Genomic DNA, 18,496 nt, shown 5'->3' with positions numbered 1-18,496 from the left:
AGTCAGCAATCTTTGTGAGCATTTACTTCTCTCTTTATAGTCATGCGGGGTGTTGAATGCTCTGTTGAGGACCAGTCCAGCAGTACTTTCATTACCAAGTATGATATGTGTTCCACAAACACATAGAGATAGGAAGCATCTGGAAATGGGGTAATGATCAGATCAAGTAAGCGATGCTTATGAAAGTCATTTGAAGAGCATTTAGTAAACTATTTGAAGGAGGGCAGGAAGTTTTTTTTTTTTTAACAAGTATGTTGTCAATGTCAGGACCCAGATTCAAGAATTGAATACACTGTTTTCTATTTCCTGCTGTTGCTAGATTTTTTAGTTATCGTTAAAAGAAAGATTTATATCCCTCAGCGATTATTCTCTTGTATATGTAATTTATTCACCATATTTGGGATCCCCATAGTACTGAAGTTTAAAGGATCTTATTAAAATAGCAGAATATATAATACAGTACTTTAATTATAAAACTGTGTATGTATATATTTATTTAAAAGAGCTAATATGAAAAAAATAATATTTTGTTGGGACAATCAGATTATGAGTTATTTTTGTCTTAAAAATTTGGTTAACATAATAAACGAAATAGTTGTTAAGTACTATATTTTTTGGTAGAGATAAGAATAATCAGCTTACATGTAAGAATGATATCTAAATATGCTCTGGTTGTTTGGATGTATGTAACAGTTTCATGGGTCATTGATTTAAAGTGGACTCTCATTAACTTTCAAGCAGTGTTGCCTTTCTCTTACTCCTATGACATTTTCTCCTGACCTCTGTTTCCTAAGGGTCAGAATGAACATGGTCTTGGGAAACTGTCCTAAGTTTGCCTCTTAAATTCCCTCATGACTTCTGAGCAGTTGTAGAAGAAGTGACATAAAGATACTTTGTATTGATCCCCTTGTTCCAGCCATGAAACAAGAATAAGGCTCTGGGAATCAGTTCTTAGCTTCCTGACAAGAATTTGGTGTAGAGAGAAGGGCCATAAGGTTTCCTCAAGTCCCAAGAGGATAAATGTAGCTGTCTGCCATATTGGAGTCCCTATGTTTCTAATTTGGGGTTTTGTTTTCTGAACTGAAGTGAACTAGGCAGCAGAGGTTTTCAGAAACATCTCTTAGATTTACCAGAGGCTGCCGGTCTTCCCTCATCACAAAACCCAGAAGGCTCTCAACCATGGGTTGAAAATACAAATTCCTGTATGGGCCAGTGAGGTAAATGTGAGTGAGTGCAGGGGGCCAGTGAGGATTGTAGCTGGACTCTGGAACACATGCAATCTCAAAAGGAGGCGACACACAGCTCTTGCCATTCCTCTCTGTGCATGAAAGCAGCCCCGTGCATGAAAAAACACAAAATCTGAGAATTGTTTGGAAGCTTGCTAAACATGTGGATTCCAGGCCCACCCCAGATACTCTAATTTTAACTGGTCTGGGGTAGGCCCAGCATTCTGCATTTGTGTCTTTCATCCAAAGTAATTTTGATGCCGAGGATCCCAGAATCCTTCTTTGAAAAACACTCTTGAAAGATAACAGACTGAATGATTGAATAGAACTCCTCAGGTTTTAACTGGTAGCTAGTGAAGGGGATCAGAACATGCTACCCCAAAGTATGCTGCTTTGGCATGTTGGTTATTTGGAGCCGAAGGAAGTTCGAGAAACAGCAGATTCAGGAAGGTCTTTGTCCCCTCCCCCCTTCTCCCTCAGAGCAGAGCGAAAATTTCCCATGAGAAAGGTACCCTCCTTGTACCATCCTTATCACTAGAAATATGGAGTTGATCTGAGTGGAATCTGTACAAACAAACCTTACTAAATGACCCTAATCCTTCATTAATTTTCCCTATACATTTACCTTTCCACAACTGACTGTTTCTAAAAGCCCAAACCCCTTGTTCTTTGTCTCCGAGTTCTCACCCTATGTTAAAATGCCGTCTAAGCTCTCAGGACTAACCACGTCTTTGAGGTTTTCACTTCCTTCCTGCGAAGTCCCGTGTCATGTAAAAATATTAACATCAAATATATTTGTATGCTTTTCTCCTGTTAATCATCTTGTTTCAGTTTAATTTACAGGCTCCGATTACAAAACCCAAGAGGGTAGAGGAATAGCTCCCCGCCCCCCCCGCAACTAGTCGTCACCTAGTTGAAGGGTGAGTTCTCTGCCAGCTCCTTGACCACCCTGCCTAAACCATTTAAGACCATTATCTATCTGTGGCGCAGACCCAGGCCTCCAACTCCCTGAGTAAGATGTGTGTGGGCAGGGAGGTCAGGAAAAATTGAGTTTTATTTATTTTTGCCGGACTAAGGCTGGGGATGGTGCCTGGTTAGTATTGCCCACTTGCGACTTTGGCCTTGGTGCAGGAATGTGCTCCAAGGACCTTTATAAAAAGAATACCTTGAAGAAAGTTCATTCGTTTCATCCTGCTGTTTACTCTGATACTCTCATCTGTACCTCATTCCACTTGGCACATTTCCACGTTGAGAAAACAAGGTTGCTCACTGCTCCTCTAACTTTCTGTGATTGACCGGCGAGTCCTATAGGTAGACTGCGTACTTTGGGCACTGGGGCTGGTTTGACAAAACTTACAAATATGACAATTAGGAAGTGGTAGAGAATAGAGCAGAAACACAGCTCAAATACAAAGCATATGATCAGGACTATAGGTCAGGGAAGGACCAAGGTAAAGTAGGATCGGGATGTTGCGACGGCTTCGGTGGCAGGGTTTGAGATGAACCATCAAAACTGGGTGTGATGGGGATATATAAAAGGTGAAAAAGTCCTGATTTAGGGCGTGAGGAAGATTCTTGGCTTCCCTTAGGCTTTCTTCAAAGCTGGTGTAAAAACAACCTCCTTCTCTCAATCCTTCCGTCATCTTTTAATTATTTTTGGTTTTATTTTTAATTGTGTTTGCTTTCCATATCTAATGTCTCTGATTTCTCTATTAATTTCCAGACTTTTTATATTTGTTCACTTTTCTAATCAATCAAATTCAGTAGGGACACGAATATAGTTTTATAAGGTATCTGGCACCTCGTGTATCTATTTTTCTCATCAGCAAAACCTTTTACTAATCATTCATGAAAACACAAATGAGACACAGCTTTGGCACCAGCCTCCTAGGCCCTCCTCCTTTGGCCTAGGTCTATCCAGAAGAACTGTGAATTACTGATGATTGTTCATGCCATTTAGGTTTTTGGAATGACTGATTTTTTGCCATTTGGAATGGAAGGATTTTTTTTTTTTTAAGATTTTATTTATTTATTTGGGGGAGAGAGAGAAAGAGAGCAGGAGCATTGCGGGGAGGGGTAGAGGGAGAAGCAGACTCCCCACTGAGTATGGAGATGGACGTGGGGCTCAATCCCAGGACCCTGGGATCATGACCTGAGCTGAAGGCAGACGCTTAACCGACTGAGCCACCCAGGCGCCCGTGGAATGGAGTGATTTTTCATGCCATTATCTTGCAATGCTATAATTTAACAAAACAGTTTAATTTCCTGAGGAATATTTCAGTGAAACAACATGGAATGAATTCCACTACATCATAAGCTTCATGAAAGCAAGGAATGTGTGTTTTTTGTTTGCTCCAAGTAGATGCTTGCTTTTATTGTGTGAAATAAAATTGATAATCATGTCTCATTGTTTAGATTAATTCATATTTCTGCTTAAAAAATAACCTATTCAAGACTTAAACATATTTTTTAACCAAATTATATGTTGTCTGGGAAAAAAAGTTTTATCCTGAATTTAGAAGTTTGAGTTTTTTTCTCAAATCAGTCCTTTTGCAGATGAGACACCAGCTATTTAGTAAGACTTGATCCACACAGCAGTATCATCTTTTATAAAGAATACTGCTTTAATAAAAAATAATTTGAAAGAAAACCCAATTAAATAAAAGAGCTTGCTCTGCTTCTCTTACTTGGTAGCTAAGCCTGGAGGAGGCCGAGCAAGTATGTCCAGGAGGTTGAGGCTCAGGATCCTTATCAATCTATCTGAGTCTTAGGTGCCCTGAGAATGTTTTACAATATTTAATATGCTTTTCTCTTTTGTCTTCCTGACCCCAAAATCCTTTGTACCCATCCACTCTAAGTATGTATCTGCCTGAGGAGTAATTGGAATTTGTTACAAAGAAAATACCAGCAGACTATACTCTGCTTTTGACCTTCAAAATTATGTTATGCAGCCAGCCATTTCCAAAGATCCTGTCTCACGTACTCTGCTGAACTGTGAACTGGCTACCCCCTATCAAGAGGTGGAATCTAATTTCTCTCCCCTCGAAACTGGACCAGCCTTAGGGACTCTCTCTGGTAACTAGTAGAATAAACACAATTCCATTTACCTGTACATCTGACTTTAGGATGAGCTGAAATAAGCAACCCAGCTTTATAGGTGTAGCATCCCTGAGGGGAAGAGACACGTCCAGGAAGAGGAAGTGGCGTGAAAGTTTCTATATGTTTTTTCCAACAAACTCTTACAACGCTATTTCGGTTTTAGAGCAATGAGGATACTGAGGCACAGCCAAACTATTAGGATTAGCAGAGCTGGGATTCAGATCCCTGTGTTTCATTTTCTGTTCTCTCTCCTGAGAATTAGATATACAAGACAAGTGTTAAAATGTCTCTAACAAACAATGAATAAACTTCAACTAAACACCTGTGAATGCAGGTGCTTCTTAGATCTGGCTGGACACTTCTCTCTGGGGATCTGAAGCTACTACTTGAGCATCAGTGGAAACATGAACTTGACTGAGGTTAACCACTAAGGACACCTGCCATCCCACACGGAATTTAGAGCCCATTCCTCCTTATTATGCCCATTCCATTTCCTTTGAAACGTACACACATCCATGATATTTGGGTAAATATTCAAAGATATACTTGCAGGTCCTTTTGAGAACTCATTATATTTTTGAAGACACTGTACATAATGAGCCTGGTCCTGCAAGATCACGATCAGGCCCGAATCTTCCAGCGGGGCTATTTGCAAGCTCACAGATGAGCTCTGAATCTGCAGGGTCTCTGCCGGGTGACTGGGTTTGAATGGACAATAGCTGAGGTCTCCTTTTTCTCATTGATCCTTTTTCTTGTTTATTTCTCTGTCTTTGGTGGGAGGGCGTGTATAACCACCTTTCATATTTATGGCTGGCACTGGAGAAGCTGTATATATGCCTTGTAAATTCAGAAGCAGGCCTTCTGCTTGCTGACACGGGAGCTTTATGACTAAGCCAGCCCCCTGTTGTTCCAGAAACTCTCTCTCAACATTTCCTCTTCTGCAAATGCTGTGTGAACTGATGGAGGCTCAGGCAGCAGCCTCAGAGCAGGGCCTGTGTCTCTGCTTCTGGGTGTCTTCGTCTTTCCTCTGCTTGTCTTGTACATCTTTTCTCATCAAGCAAACGCCAGTTTAGAATGGTTGCTTTTTAGCCCTCTTTCAACCTGTCTTAAACCGTTTCTTTTGTTTTATTGGAAAAAAGTCTCCCCTATCCCACCTCTACCCTCTAAAAAAAAAAAAAAAAATGCAGCACAGGAAAATAAAGACATAATTCTAACTTTTAATCTAGAGTTTAAAATTATCAGCATTCTCTAACATTTGGGACTCAATTTCAAAACACATCCAGGACTCATGAGTCATTTATTAAATTTTTATTTTCTTCCTAAAAAGCTAGCTGATTCTATGAAACCCACTCTCTGGATATTATCACTGCCCTGGAATCCGGAGCAGGCACCACAGAGAAGGCAAAACCAAGGGCAGGGGCCCCTGCTCACAGAGCAAGTCTGTCCTCCTCGGATGTGACCCGTGTGCGCCAGAGCCCTAAGTCTTGTTTAGAAACCATAATTCGGTCCTAAATACTGAATTGCTACAATTTACCCTGGAACCTCTTTGGCCACAACAGCGTCCAACCTTCTCCCCTACCCCCTGCCCTGCCCCAAGCCTGTCAGCTGGTAGGACACTGCTGAGGATGCACATCTGGAAATGGGCTCCCCTTACTATAAGGCTGGTCCTTCCATATCCTGGGTATTTCATGGGATCCAGCAACCTTTCCTGCTTGCTGTGTTAATGCCCATCTCCTCCCAGTCCATCCGACTTGGCCCTTCTTCCCCACTTCATCATTCCTGCAAAACAGGGCTACTTAATGTTGCCTAAAGTAGGGCATATTTTTTTTCTTTTCTTTTCATAAATTCTGCACCTATACACAAGCCTTATATTACATAGGGAACTCTGATTCTAGTAACTAACCCAGTTCTCCTTCTCTATTAATCGATATTGGGAACCACATTAGGAATTCTTTCAGACCATTAAAATATTCTTTAGCATGTTTTAAAGCTATCCAGTTGCTAAGTTCCTATGTTTGATAAAGCTGAAGTTAACTTTTTTTTTTTTTTTTTTTTTACTCTTTTAAAAACCATTACTGTTGTACTACGCAGTACCTTAAACTTCTTTGATATCAGGGAGGGGTTAAATTACTGGATAGAATCGTGTTAATTACCTCTGAAGAACATTAACCTATGTTTTAGTATTATAAAAGTTACTTTCGAAGTAAAACACATTAGAAGCTGAAAGACTCTTAAATATTTTCACATTCTCAAGTAATTTTTTAAAAGGGCTTTCCTAAAGTAAAACATGTATTCTAAAGCAAAATTTTGAAAGATAACAAAGGAATGAGAAAATCCCCTAAAGTTAATTCTTAGGAGAAAAACTGAGAAGAGAAAACATTATACATGCCCTTTTCTTTTTTGTTTTTTTTTTTTTAAAGATTTTATTTATTTATTTGACAGAGAGAGACAGCGAGAGCAGGAACACAAGCAGGGGGAGTGGGAGAGGGAGAAGCAGGCTTCCCGCTGAGCGGGGAGCCCGACGCGGGACTCGACCCCAGGACCCTGGGATCATGACCTGAGCGGAAGGCAGACACTTAACGACTGAGCCACCCAGGCGCCCCCTACATGCCCTTTTCTTAAAACCGTATTATTCCATATATACATAAGGTTGGTTTCCATTAAATGATATCAAAAGTCCTCCAAGGCCTTATCTCTTCTTATAAGAGTGGCCTGATTAGATATGCCTGCTTTTATGTCAAGAATTGCTTTATTGTTTGCACTTACAACCTGAGAACCCGAACTTACACATTCAGAACTACACTACTGGGAATTCAGCTCTGCTTCTATGAAATTCTTCTTCCTTCTTGTTATCTTCTGTAATGTGGTATTACTTCGGCAGACTTTCAGTATGGATTAATTGGAGACAGACATTATATTCCTTTTTGGCAACCTCTCCTCTCTAAGAAACTAATTTTTTATCTCACTTTTTTTTTTAACCTTTTTAGACTGAATATAGAATTTTCCTCTTTACGGGGCGCCTGGGTGACTCAGTCATTAAGCGTCTGCCTTCGGCTCAGGTCATGATCCCAGGGTCCTGGGATCGAGCCCCACGTTGGGCTTCCTGCTCAGGGGGAGTCTGCCTCTCTCTCTCCCTTGGCTCTCCCCCACCCCACTCTTGCTCTGTCTTTCCCTCTCTCAAATAAATAAATAAAATCTTTTTTTTTTTTAAATCCAAAATCTGTTTATTGGGATAGTGTCCCACTCATCTTGATTCAGGGTGCTTTTAGTGCTGCCTCCGCCTGAAGGAGCATCCTTCTGTAAGCCTTGCTTTTCCTCCTGTGGGCTGGCAGAGGACAGTGGAGCAGCTGACTCACAGAACTACCGTTTGTGCGTGGCTAAAGACGGTGGTGATTTTGTAGCATCCCGGGCACTTCACATCCATGAAGTAGGAGTTGGGACTCTGCACCAGGCGCTTCTTCCTGTGCTTCCTCTTCTCCTCTCCCGGGGACGGGCGCAGGAGATCCTCCGCAAGGGGCATGTTCTCGTGGAGAGGTCGTCACCGCTGGAAAGGCTAAAATCTTTTTTTTTTTTTTAAAGAATTTTTCTCTTTAAAACTGCTTTAAGTAAGATAAGCTTAAGTGGATTCTGCTCTAATATAGCATATGAGATCTAGTTCAACTAGGTGGAATCAAATGTTGGTCACATGGGAGGGAACTACTGTGTAACAATATTTCTTTTGCTTGTTTGGTTATATTAAAGTCTGTTTAACAGGCATAGGAGACAAAGTATAAAACCTGTAAAAGATATAAATTTTAGGGAGGAAACACAAAACAAGTTGACTTCGTGTTTCAAACTAAATTTTTAAAAATTCATGGTAGACTTGGTTCATAAAGGATTTTTTTTTTTTTCAATTCGAGTTGAATTTTTTTCAATTCAAAGGAAGTTTTCTTTAGGAAGAGGAGCTGAGTCCATAGAGTGGGTAGGAGATACTGTAATTATTAACCTAGTCACCATGGAAAAAACATTCCAATTGAGCAATTACATTTAGGTAATTACATTCAGAGCCCCCATACTCTGTCAGTCATACCTTCTTTGGGTTTTTCTTTCATAAACCACAACACAGAGAACACAGAGAAAGAAGGAAAATAATGCAGGGACCATGGTAAACTTCCTCTGAGTGAAGAGGACGGAGTCCCATGCTCAAGATCTGGAGCTTGAGATCAGAACTGAATATCTAAAAGTGACCTCTTACTATGACAAGTAAGTATAATAAATCACCCATGATACTCATCAAAAATGCAAATTCCTGCATTTCACCTAGATTTACTAAATCAGGACCTCCTCAAAAAAGGGCCTAGAAATTTAAATTCCACGAAGACTCCATGTGACTCTTAGTGTATGTTAACATTTGAAACCCAACTAAAGCCAGTTTAGAAATTAAAAATTATTTGAGCCAATTGCCTGATAATAATTAAGCCTCCTTTCAAGAATACATTTGTAACCTAAGATTATAATTTGTAACATTTTGTCTGTGGTGCCATTACTTTTTACCTAGGTCTTTTGTTCCTTATAGATACTGCTCTGGATTGTATTTTTTTTGCTTACCTGATCTCTTAGGAAGTAACCAACACTCTACTACCCATCACAGACTTTCTAAAATGGGAAAAGATATAGTTGTCTGTGAGAACTAGGTCCTGGAGCTGGTATCAGTCTTTTGATCTTTCTGGGCTTTGGTTTTTCTCGCCTCTCAGATATGGTTTGGACTCTATCAGGAGCTGTGAAGGTAAGGCCAGTGAGTGGAGCTGACCTGGGTAAGCCCATCAGGAGTGATGGGAGATGGGCCATTGGAGCGAACTCACTGCATTTAAGGGAGCCATGACTGTTCAGTTCTAACAAAAGGTTGGCAGGCAAGAATTCAAGACCCAGAATTGCCACAGTGTCCTGCTTTTCCAGGGAAGCTGGAAGTCCTGCTTATAATGGGAAATCTCCTGATTGTTAAATGATTGAAGCTAATGCAAAATATCTAACATATAGCACAGGCCCATACTTTAAGGAGTAAATAGAGCACTTTGGTTAATGAGATTTAGCCTGTAGGCCTCCTTACGATCCTTTCTAGTTATGAAATCCTTTATATCTCCTACCTTTCTCAGCTACCCAGATCTAAATTTACTGTATTGGCAACTCTAGGCACGAGGTGACTACCTAGATGGTAACTAGCAGAAACTAGTTACGGGATATTTCCCTAAAGATGCAATCCTGGGCACCTGGGTGGCTCAGATAGTTAAGCGTCTGCCTTCAGCTCAGGTCGTGATCCTGGAGTCCTGGGATCGGGTCCTGCGTCGGGCTCCCTGCTCCTTGGGAGCCTGCTTCTCCCTCTGCCTCTCTCTCTCTCTCTGTCTCTCATGAATAAACAAATAAAATCTTTAAAAAAAATAAATAAAGATGTAATCCTGACTCATTTTAAAAGATTCATGTTCATTTTTAAAAGGGCGAGCCTAGGAGAGTGTTCAACAGAGCAGATGCCTGGTTGTAGAAACTTTTAATTGTTCCCCCTCATTGAATATGTCATGGCTAATGACTGTGTCTATACAGATAGGTTAGAATTAGATGGGACCAAAAGGTCTCAGCAATCAGATTGCCTGTGATTCATTACGTCTACCGTCTCAGTGGTGGGCCTGTATTTCCATGTTATGTACATTCACAATGGAGATAGCTATTTAGGACAGATACACGTTTTAGCAGTGTCTCATTCTTTGGCAAATCATTAAGTCTTCGGAAATCTTCCTTTACCTTCCTATAAATTCATTCAGTCTTTGAAGTTTTGAATTTTTTTTTTCTGTCTTAGAGGTTAGATAAATCTAACACAATCTTGTTGAATTAAAAAAAAAAGGCCGTTGTACTTAGAAAACCTAGATTGGCATCCTGAGGGGCCTGGGTGGCTCATTTGATTAAGTGTCTGTCTCTTGATTTTGGCTCAGGTCATAATCTCAGGGTTGTGGGATCGAGCCCCGTGTCAGGCTCCCTCAGCATGGGGGCTGCTTGGGATTCTCTCTCTCCCTCCCCCTCTCCTTCTGCCCCTCCCCCACTAAAATAAGTAAATAAATCTTAAAAAAAAGAAAACGAGTTTGGCATCCGTATATGCAACATTGACACCCCATCTCCACACGTATTTATGTGTGAAAGATTCAGTTCAAAAAGGTTCCCTCAGTAGTATTTAGAATGTTTGCACCAAGTTATTAGATTTCTGCCCCTTGTGTTCAATTGCCCTTTGCTATGTTTAAGAACTGGAAAAATCTGGAAGTTCCATTTGACATTTTATACAGTAGTGACTCATTAAATATTTCCAGATTATTAAAAGCCTAAGTATTTATAGAATGGTGTATTGCCCTTACCACACTCATTCTTTTTTTGGCGGGGGGAGGGGGGGGAAGTGTCACTGGGGATCTCTGAGGGTATATTGAAGATACACTTGGATTGAGGTGGGCTTCCTTGTTCTGCCACTAATCCCAGGATTGGGGAGAATAAGACTTAGCATTTGTTGATTCTCTAGGTGCCAGATGCTTTGTGCACTTTATTTCTGATATCACAGCCACTCTCCAGAACAGTTACTCCTATGTTGTAGCTGAGGAAATTAGGGTCAGAGATAGGAAGGGACTTGTCTGAGTGACTAAGCTGGGTTCCAGACCTAATTCTGTACGGCTCTAAAAGTCCATATTCTGTACATTACTTGCTGGTGCCCCCCCAGCGCTGCAGAGTGGAGAGAGGATTTTCTAGGCCCCATTTTTCTCATCTGTAAAACATAGGAGTTGGGCAAGATGATCACTAAGTTCTGTTTGACTTCTAACATCCTATACTGATATTTTAGGGCTCTGTGCTGCAGAGAATATGACTCATTCTTAGGCGAAACCCCCTTTGGATGTTTTCAGATACCTCTGATCCTGGCTAAGATTTTCAAACAGGATGTTGACAGATATACTTAGTATTAATCTTGTCTCCCATGGCATTTGGGTGCCTGCCAATTCTTTGTCACTCTGAACAATGGAGAGCATTATTTTCTCTGTTCTTTTATTTTCACATAAACCTACTCTCTACTGTTTCTTTTCCTAACCCTGAGCCATGGGTTTGTATTTAACCAGACTCTTGACTTTTTTTTAAATCTTTATTTGCACATTTGACCAACTCTCATACAGATTTCTAAGTTTTTTTTTAAATCCATAATTATCTAGGTTCTTTTAGAACATCACGTGAAACAATGCTACATCTTCATAAGACTGGATAACAATGATAATGTGATTTAGAGAACCACTGCAAGTTGCCAAGTGAACTGTTAGATTGATGGAGATTAATTTCTCTCTGTATCACCCATGTATCTGAAATCTATGTACGCACTTGAAAGTACTTCTAATTATAATAGGAATTCATGCTAAACTCACATAGATTATTCTAAGGCATTTGGAAATCTAAGCTGCATCTCAACTAAGGTGAGAAACTTAGATACTAAACCAATTTTGACATAAGTTAGAAATGACTGCATCTGTATTTTCTCTACTGCTCGGTCTATCCAGGACTTGTGCTTTCTGATGATTAGATTTACATGGTAACAAAACTAAACAATGACAACAGCAAAACACAGCCCCTTAATTATCTCAGGATTGTCTACCTTTTCTCTTGAGATAAGGAGGTTCTATGATGTTTACTTTGTAACTTGGGGGCTTTCTCCACTGCTCCAAAACTGTAATGACATCAGCTAATTGTACAACTTAATTCTGATAATAAAGAACTTAAGTTGGGCACCTGGGTGGCTCAGTCCGTTAAGTGTCCGAAACCTCTTGGTTTCAGCTCAGGTCATGATCTTGGGGTCTTGGGGTCAGGCTCTGCACTCAGAGAGGAGTCTGCCTGAGATTCTCTCTCTCTCTCTTTCCCTTTGCCCCTCTCCCTTACCCTTTGTGTGCTCTCTCTCTCTCTCTAAAATAAATAAGTCTTTGGAAAAACCTTAAACGTCTTCAAATAATAATTTTTGAAACCCATTCTTCATAGCCTCTTGGCTTGTTTTACACTTAGTAATTAGCATAACACTTTTTTTTTTTTAGAGATAGAGAGTGCGCATGTGCGCAAGTGGGGGGTGGAGGGGCAGAGGGAAAGGGAGAGAGAGAATCCTAAGCAGGCTCCACACTCAGCACAGAGCCTGACACTGGACTGATCTCAAGACCATGAGATCATGACCTGAGATGAAATCAAGAGCTGGATGCTTAACTGACTGAGCCACCCAGGCACCCTGGCATAACATTTTTTGTTCCCATTCCAAATAATGATATTGTGCTAAAAACCCACCATTTGCAAATACCCACCATTTGCATCAACATGGATGGAACTGGAGGGGATTAGGCTAAGTGAAATAAGTCAAGCAGAGAAAGACAACGATCATATGGTTTCACTCATATGCAGAATGTAAGGAATAGCGCAGAGGACCGCAGGGAAGGGAGGGAAAACTGAATGGGAAGAAATCGGAGAGGGAGACAAACGATTAGAGAGTCTGGACTCCAGGAAGCAAACTGAGGGTTACAGAAAGGAGGGGTTGGGGGGCATGGGGTGACCAGGTGATGGGTACTAAGGAGGGCACATGTGGTGATGGGCACTGGGTGTTATACACCACTAATGAATTGTTGAACACTACATCTAAACTAATGATGTACTGTATCTTGCCTAATTGAACATAATAAAAAAAGAAAAATCCTTGCTATTTCCTTTTGGAATGTGCTTTTCTTCTGCCTCTCTGCTTGCTTGACTTTTTCTTATAATTCATGTTTCAGTTGAAATGTCCTCTCCTTTAAGCGATTTTTGCTGACCTACCTCATCAACGTCTTCTTCCCTTCTATTCCAACCTTTACTTTATATCATAGAGTTCCACTTATTTATTGCAATGATCTCAATCTGTAGCTTTTCTTCTTACCAATGTATTTTGATTGAGCCATTGGGTAGGTTGTGATGCCGTTGCCTAGTATGGGAGAAGACAGGGAAAGACCATGTTTGAAGCACAGTTAAGTTGGAAGGTTAGATAAACAAGAGGAAATATAAAGGTCACCTGCAAGCATATGAATCTGGAGTCAAAGTGTGAAAGAGGACCCGAGATAAAAATGGAAGAATTATTAGGCTATCAGTGGTATTTAAGGTGATGGGAATTAAAAAATAATTCAGGGGAAAATGGTTCAGGGAAAAATGGAAGATTCAGAGGAAGAAGGTGCCGGAGTCCAGCTCCAGCAGGAAAGGGTTTCTTGAAGGAAAGGACGGCGTTGGCGAGGGAGGAGACACGGACACAGGATCAGGTTGTAAGCATCTCCCTCCGATAGCCTCGGAGCGACTTTATTTATAGCTTACAACGTGTGCACCCTATCTTATCAAAGTACTTATTCCATTTCTATATGTTTTCGTCTCCTGTCCTTGCTCCATAGACACCACAGGAGGATCACTCCTCTTAATCCTTTCCCAGAGGCTGTCAGATGATGCCCGCACCCTTTTTCCCTTAATCTTATACCATTTGTTCATGTCCTCATTATCAACTCCAGCATAAGGAATGGGAGGAGCAGGGGTAAGGAAGTTAATCCTATTCCAGGGCTTGCCTCGAGGGGCATACCAGAGGTGGCCTCCTATTTGCATGCAACATAGGGAGGTCCCTGTACTGTGGGAACGACAATGAGATTTTCCTTTCCTAGAATCCTGATGTTTCAGAGGTGCCTGAGGAATCTCATCAATAGGAATTTTTACTGGGCCTGGATCCAACAGCTCCCTTACAGATTGGAGGACATTGGGTATTTTTACTTCTTGGCCCCATCGTCGGCCTTTTTGGAATCAGCTTCATTATGATTGCTTGCATAGGCATAACTAAATTTATAAATCATTTCATCATGAAACCCCAGAATTGATTATATAAAGATTGCCGCAAATAAAATGAAAGGAAGTAGCAGGAGCCAGCTGTGGCGTCTCCTGATTTTTCAGGATTGTCCCTCATACTTGGACTTTGTCAAACAGCATGAGTAGCTTGGTTCGCGCCAACAAGGGGCCTTGAACTAGGTCTTGAAGATCTTTAGAGATACTATAAAGTAGAATTCAACAAAGTAGACAAAGAAGTAACTAATAAGGAAGAAGAAAAACCAGGACTCTGTGGTTTGACATAGGCCAAGAACGGAAATGTGTCAAGAAGAAAGGGGTGGTCATTTGTGTTGTACAAGACTATAAATTCAAGGAAGATGAACATAGCAAGGTTTATCCTGGGTATGGCATCATGAGGATTGTTGGGAACCTTGATGAGAGCACTTTCAGTGGAACACCCTCATCTAAATGGGCTGGAGAGACTAAGACTGGTGGATTAAACAGCAAATTGGAAGGATGGGAGGAAGTGAAGACCCCAGTGGGGAGTTGTTTATCTTAGAATAAGAGTGGGAAAAAGGTACTGAGTGATGAGAAATCAGAGATGTGAGATACCAACATGTTCCTATAGGAATGAGCTGGAAAAGAGGAGTATGTGACGCAAGTGTGAAGTAGGGTAAATAAGTGACATACATAGGAAGGTGAAAACCACAGGGTCAGGAGCGCTCGTAGGAGGATAGAACCTTGAACGGGAAGAGGAACACCTTTTCCACTGATAACAAAAAACAATCAGGAGAACACATGTGACAATATGAAGCAAGAATTTAGATTTGGCAGTGAAAAGATGAGAGAGTCCCCATTTGACGGCTTGCGTATTCTCAGTGACTTATAGGTGAGGTCATCAGCTAGGTGTTAAGTGTGGAGGAGGGGAGCGAAGTTTGAGAAGAGATAAGAGGGTAGAGAACAGCTGTCTTGGAGAGTGAGAAAGCAGACTCCTGGAAAAAATCTCAGCTCTTTGGCTGGGCAACGTTAGACGCTCATCTGAGGTCTGGAATCATGCAAAGTAAAACCAATCCGACAGGTTTTGTTACTTTGTCGGCAGGAGTAGAGAGCAGAGACAGAAGGCTTCCATCAGAGGTTTTGTCGTGCAAGGGATGGAGAGAGGGAATATGAGTGTGTAAAAGGAAGTTTTAAGAAATAAATCTAGAAAGATAAGGTGAGCCCGGCTTATGGAGGGCTCTGAATGTCAGCTAAAAAATGAATTTTGTTTCACAGGCAATGGGAAGCTATTGAAGTATATCTGACTATGAAAATGATATAACCCAAACTCTACTTCTGCATAATTTATCTTCCTTTAATGTAAAGCGCTGAAGTGGTTGAAGAAAAGAACCATTTGTGAAGGACCAGGGATTAGATAATCATGATTTTTTTGAATTATTATGTCATGTTCATCACCATACATTACATCATTAGTTTTTGATGTAGGGTTCCATGATTCATTGTTTGCCTATAACACCCAGTGCTCCACGCAGAACGTGCCCTCCTTAATACCCATCACCAGGCTAACCCATCCCCCACCCCCCTCCCCTCTAGAACCCTCGGTTTGTTTTTCAGAGTCCATCGTCTCTCATGGTTCATCTCCCCCTCCGATTCCCCCCCTTCATTCTTCCCCTCCTGCTAGATAATCATGATTTAAATGAAAGTAAGCAAACAGTTGACTTGCACCAGATCACTGAAGGTTAAATTTCTAAGAGATCTTGGTATCTATGGGAACCAGACCAACTTGATGGGAGCATCAGGCCACAGGGGAGAGAATGCTAACGTCTGGGATAGGATTAGGCAGGATATTACCTAAATATCTGTCTGGAATCTGTCTGGATATTATCTAAATAAATGTCTGGAAGTAGATAATACATCAAGGGATATATTGGTCAGTCACTAAATGAGTGAGAACGCAAGGTATCACCTGGAGTATTGAAACCAAATAAATCATCATAAAATTGTTGACCAGTGATAAAGCCAGAGGATGTCAGGAAGAGTTCAGAAAGCAGTATGCACAATGAGCAGGGTCAGGGTGGCTCAAGGCATAGGCTGTGGCCAACACAAGAATGCTGGGTACTGGTCTGAAGTGCTAAGTAGGGCAGGGAGACCCCCAAGTTTTAAGAGTAGATATAGAGGATTTTGGAACTAATGGTCAGTTCAGTTTTACAGGATTGGCCAATGTAATGACAAACCTCTGACTTGGACCATAGGTGTCAGATTTTAAGCCATCTAAATATATGTATATGACATTGGTCATAGTTGAAATAGTAAAGTGAAAAGTCACGAAATAACACAGCTGGAGATAGGTCAGAATCAACTTATTATGATACAGGGCACCAGAATCAGTAATAGTTCAAATCAATCCCAGGATTTGATAATCTACTTCAACCTGGGAGCCAGTAACTGTGCTAGCAACTCCATGGGTATCACTGGCAATCTGAAAATATAATTTGTTCCTTGGTAAATCTGCCACGTGGGTTGGTTTTGAATTTTTTTTTGTTTAAGATTTTATTTGTCTGAGAGAGAGAGAGAGAGAGAGAGCACATGAGATGCGGGAGGGTCAGAGGGAGAAGCCGACTCCCAGCCGAGCAGGAAGCCCGATGCAGGACTCGATCCCAGGACTCCAGGATCATTAATTTAATAAGCAAACTCATTCCATCACCTAGCAATTCATAAACATATTAAGCAGTAGAACACCAGGACCCATTAAGTTTTATTCAGTACCCATCCATCCAACATTTCATGACTATCAAGCATCAGGCACTGTGCTAGGCTGTGGATACAAAGAAAAATAAGACAGCATCTCGTTTCTCTTTAAGAAACCCCCAGTCTGTTGGTAATAAAAGAAAGAATAAGCGAAGAGATACTTGTAATAGATGTTATGACTTTGGTGCACACAAGATTTATTGGATACATAACTCATGGGAAGGCCGGGGAGTGGGTGGGGAGATGGTAGTGGTGGTGGAAATAGTTGGAAAAGCGATTCTGAAGAAGGATCAGAAGACAAAAGGGGGCAAGTGTAGAGACTGATATACAAGGTTATGGCATCTTAGAGGAAGTGGCTCATGCAAAGCCTTTAGGTACCAAGCAGAATGGTAACTTTGGGGGAAAATTCCTAGTAGTTGCATATGGCTGTCGTATCTCAATTAGGTTTGAATTTTGCTCATTTCATGTAGATTTTATTTCTCTGGTGTAATCTTTTTATTAGGTTTTTTCCACTCCTGTGATTTGAAGTTCAATCAAGATTTTTTTTTTTACTCTTGCTTAATGTTCGGAAGCACCAAATGGTGTTTAATATAATGGATGCATGTAATAACTCCAGGAATAATAGAAATAAAATTTCACCAAAATAGAAATATACTTGTAAAACCAGTCATTAAGAAAGGGTAAGAGTATTTATTTATTACTTTAAATTAATCCAAAGGAAAGTTGATGTAATTGAGGCAATAAAAGACGAGGTCTATCACTTTTCTTTGGGAATGTTTTCAAAGGACTGTTATTTATATAACATAAATAAGAGTGTTCATCAACGTGTGCTCATGGGGAAGGAAAAAAGAAAACCTCAAACCACTTTCCATTTCCTTGAGAATTTATTCTGAACTGAATTCTTAGCATCTTGGTACTGCTTTATTGACAAATAAATTAAGGTACTTTATTTCACTTGCCAATATTCCCACATATACATCGTTGTTTAGAACCCACAGCTTCTGCTAAATAAATTACTTCCCTTTGGCTTCAGATCAAAAGCAACTTCAAAAGAAGGACATCTTTTCTCAAATTCAATTACTGACTCTTGGGACTTATATGGAAAAGTTATGATTATGAAAAAGAAAAGATCAGCCCCACTTGCATCTGGAAATGTTTATAGAATTAAGACAGATGGATTATATAAGGTCTGGTTCTAATATTTTCTTATGAGATAATTAGTGAAAGATAAGCCCTAAGTCTCACTTTCAGAGTAGGCAGCTCTGTTTCCCTCAATGTCTCCTGACATTCTCCTGGATCTGTGGTGTTAATTACATTCCACTAACTTTCTCTTCTAAGACCCCAGGACTCTTAGCTGCTAAGGTCCACAAGTAAAACCAATTAGATAAATGTGGCATTTCCACTATCTCATGAAATCCTTTTTAAACTCTTAATGATAACATATATGGGATTCTGTAGCACAGTCCTGATTTCAAACAGGTTTTTTTTAAGATTTTTTTAATTTATTTGAGAGAGAGAGAGAGAGAGCGAGAGAGCACAGGAGCATGAGTGGGGGAGGGCAGGGCAGAGGGAGAGGG

General features: G+C 40.6%; 1 protein-coding gene, 1 long non-coding RNA gene and 1 pseudogene across 4 annotated transcripts in view; 1 reads left to right on the top strand and 2 right to left on the bottom strand.

The window, feature by feature from the left end:
- CCDC192 (coiled-coil domain containing 192) overlaps positions 1 to 18,496 on the bottom strand; it is a 197,717-nt gene that overhangs the window by 34,144 nt on the left and 145,077 nt on the right. The gene's annotated exons all lie outside the window — the stretch shown is intronic.
- The window catches only part of LOC112815183 (uncharacterized), a 273,184-nt gene that overhangs the window by 173,538 nt on the left and 81,150 nt on the right, over positions 1 to 18,496 (top strand). The window lies entirely within an intron of this gene.
- LOC112815182 (small ribosomal subunit protein eS27-like) lies at positions 7,566 to 7,854 on the bottom strand (annotated as a pseudogene).

The sequence above is a fragment of the Callorhinus ursinus genome, unplaced genomic scaffold, assembly GCF_003265705.2.
Source record: "Callorhinus ursinus isolate GAN/ISIS: 27379988/994484 unplaced genomic scaffold, GSC_fseal_2.0 scaffold30, whole genome shotgun sequence".
NCBI lineage: Eukaryota > Metazoa > Chordata > Mammalia > Carnivora > Otariidae > Callorhinus > Callorhinus ursinus.
The sequence above is the reverse complement of the archived record's forward strand: the minus strand, read 5'-3'. Positions and strand labels throughout refer to the sequence as shown.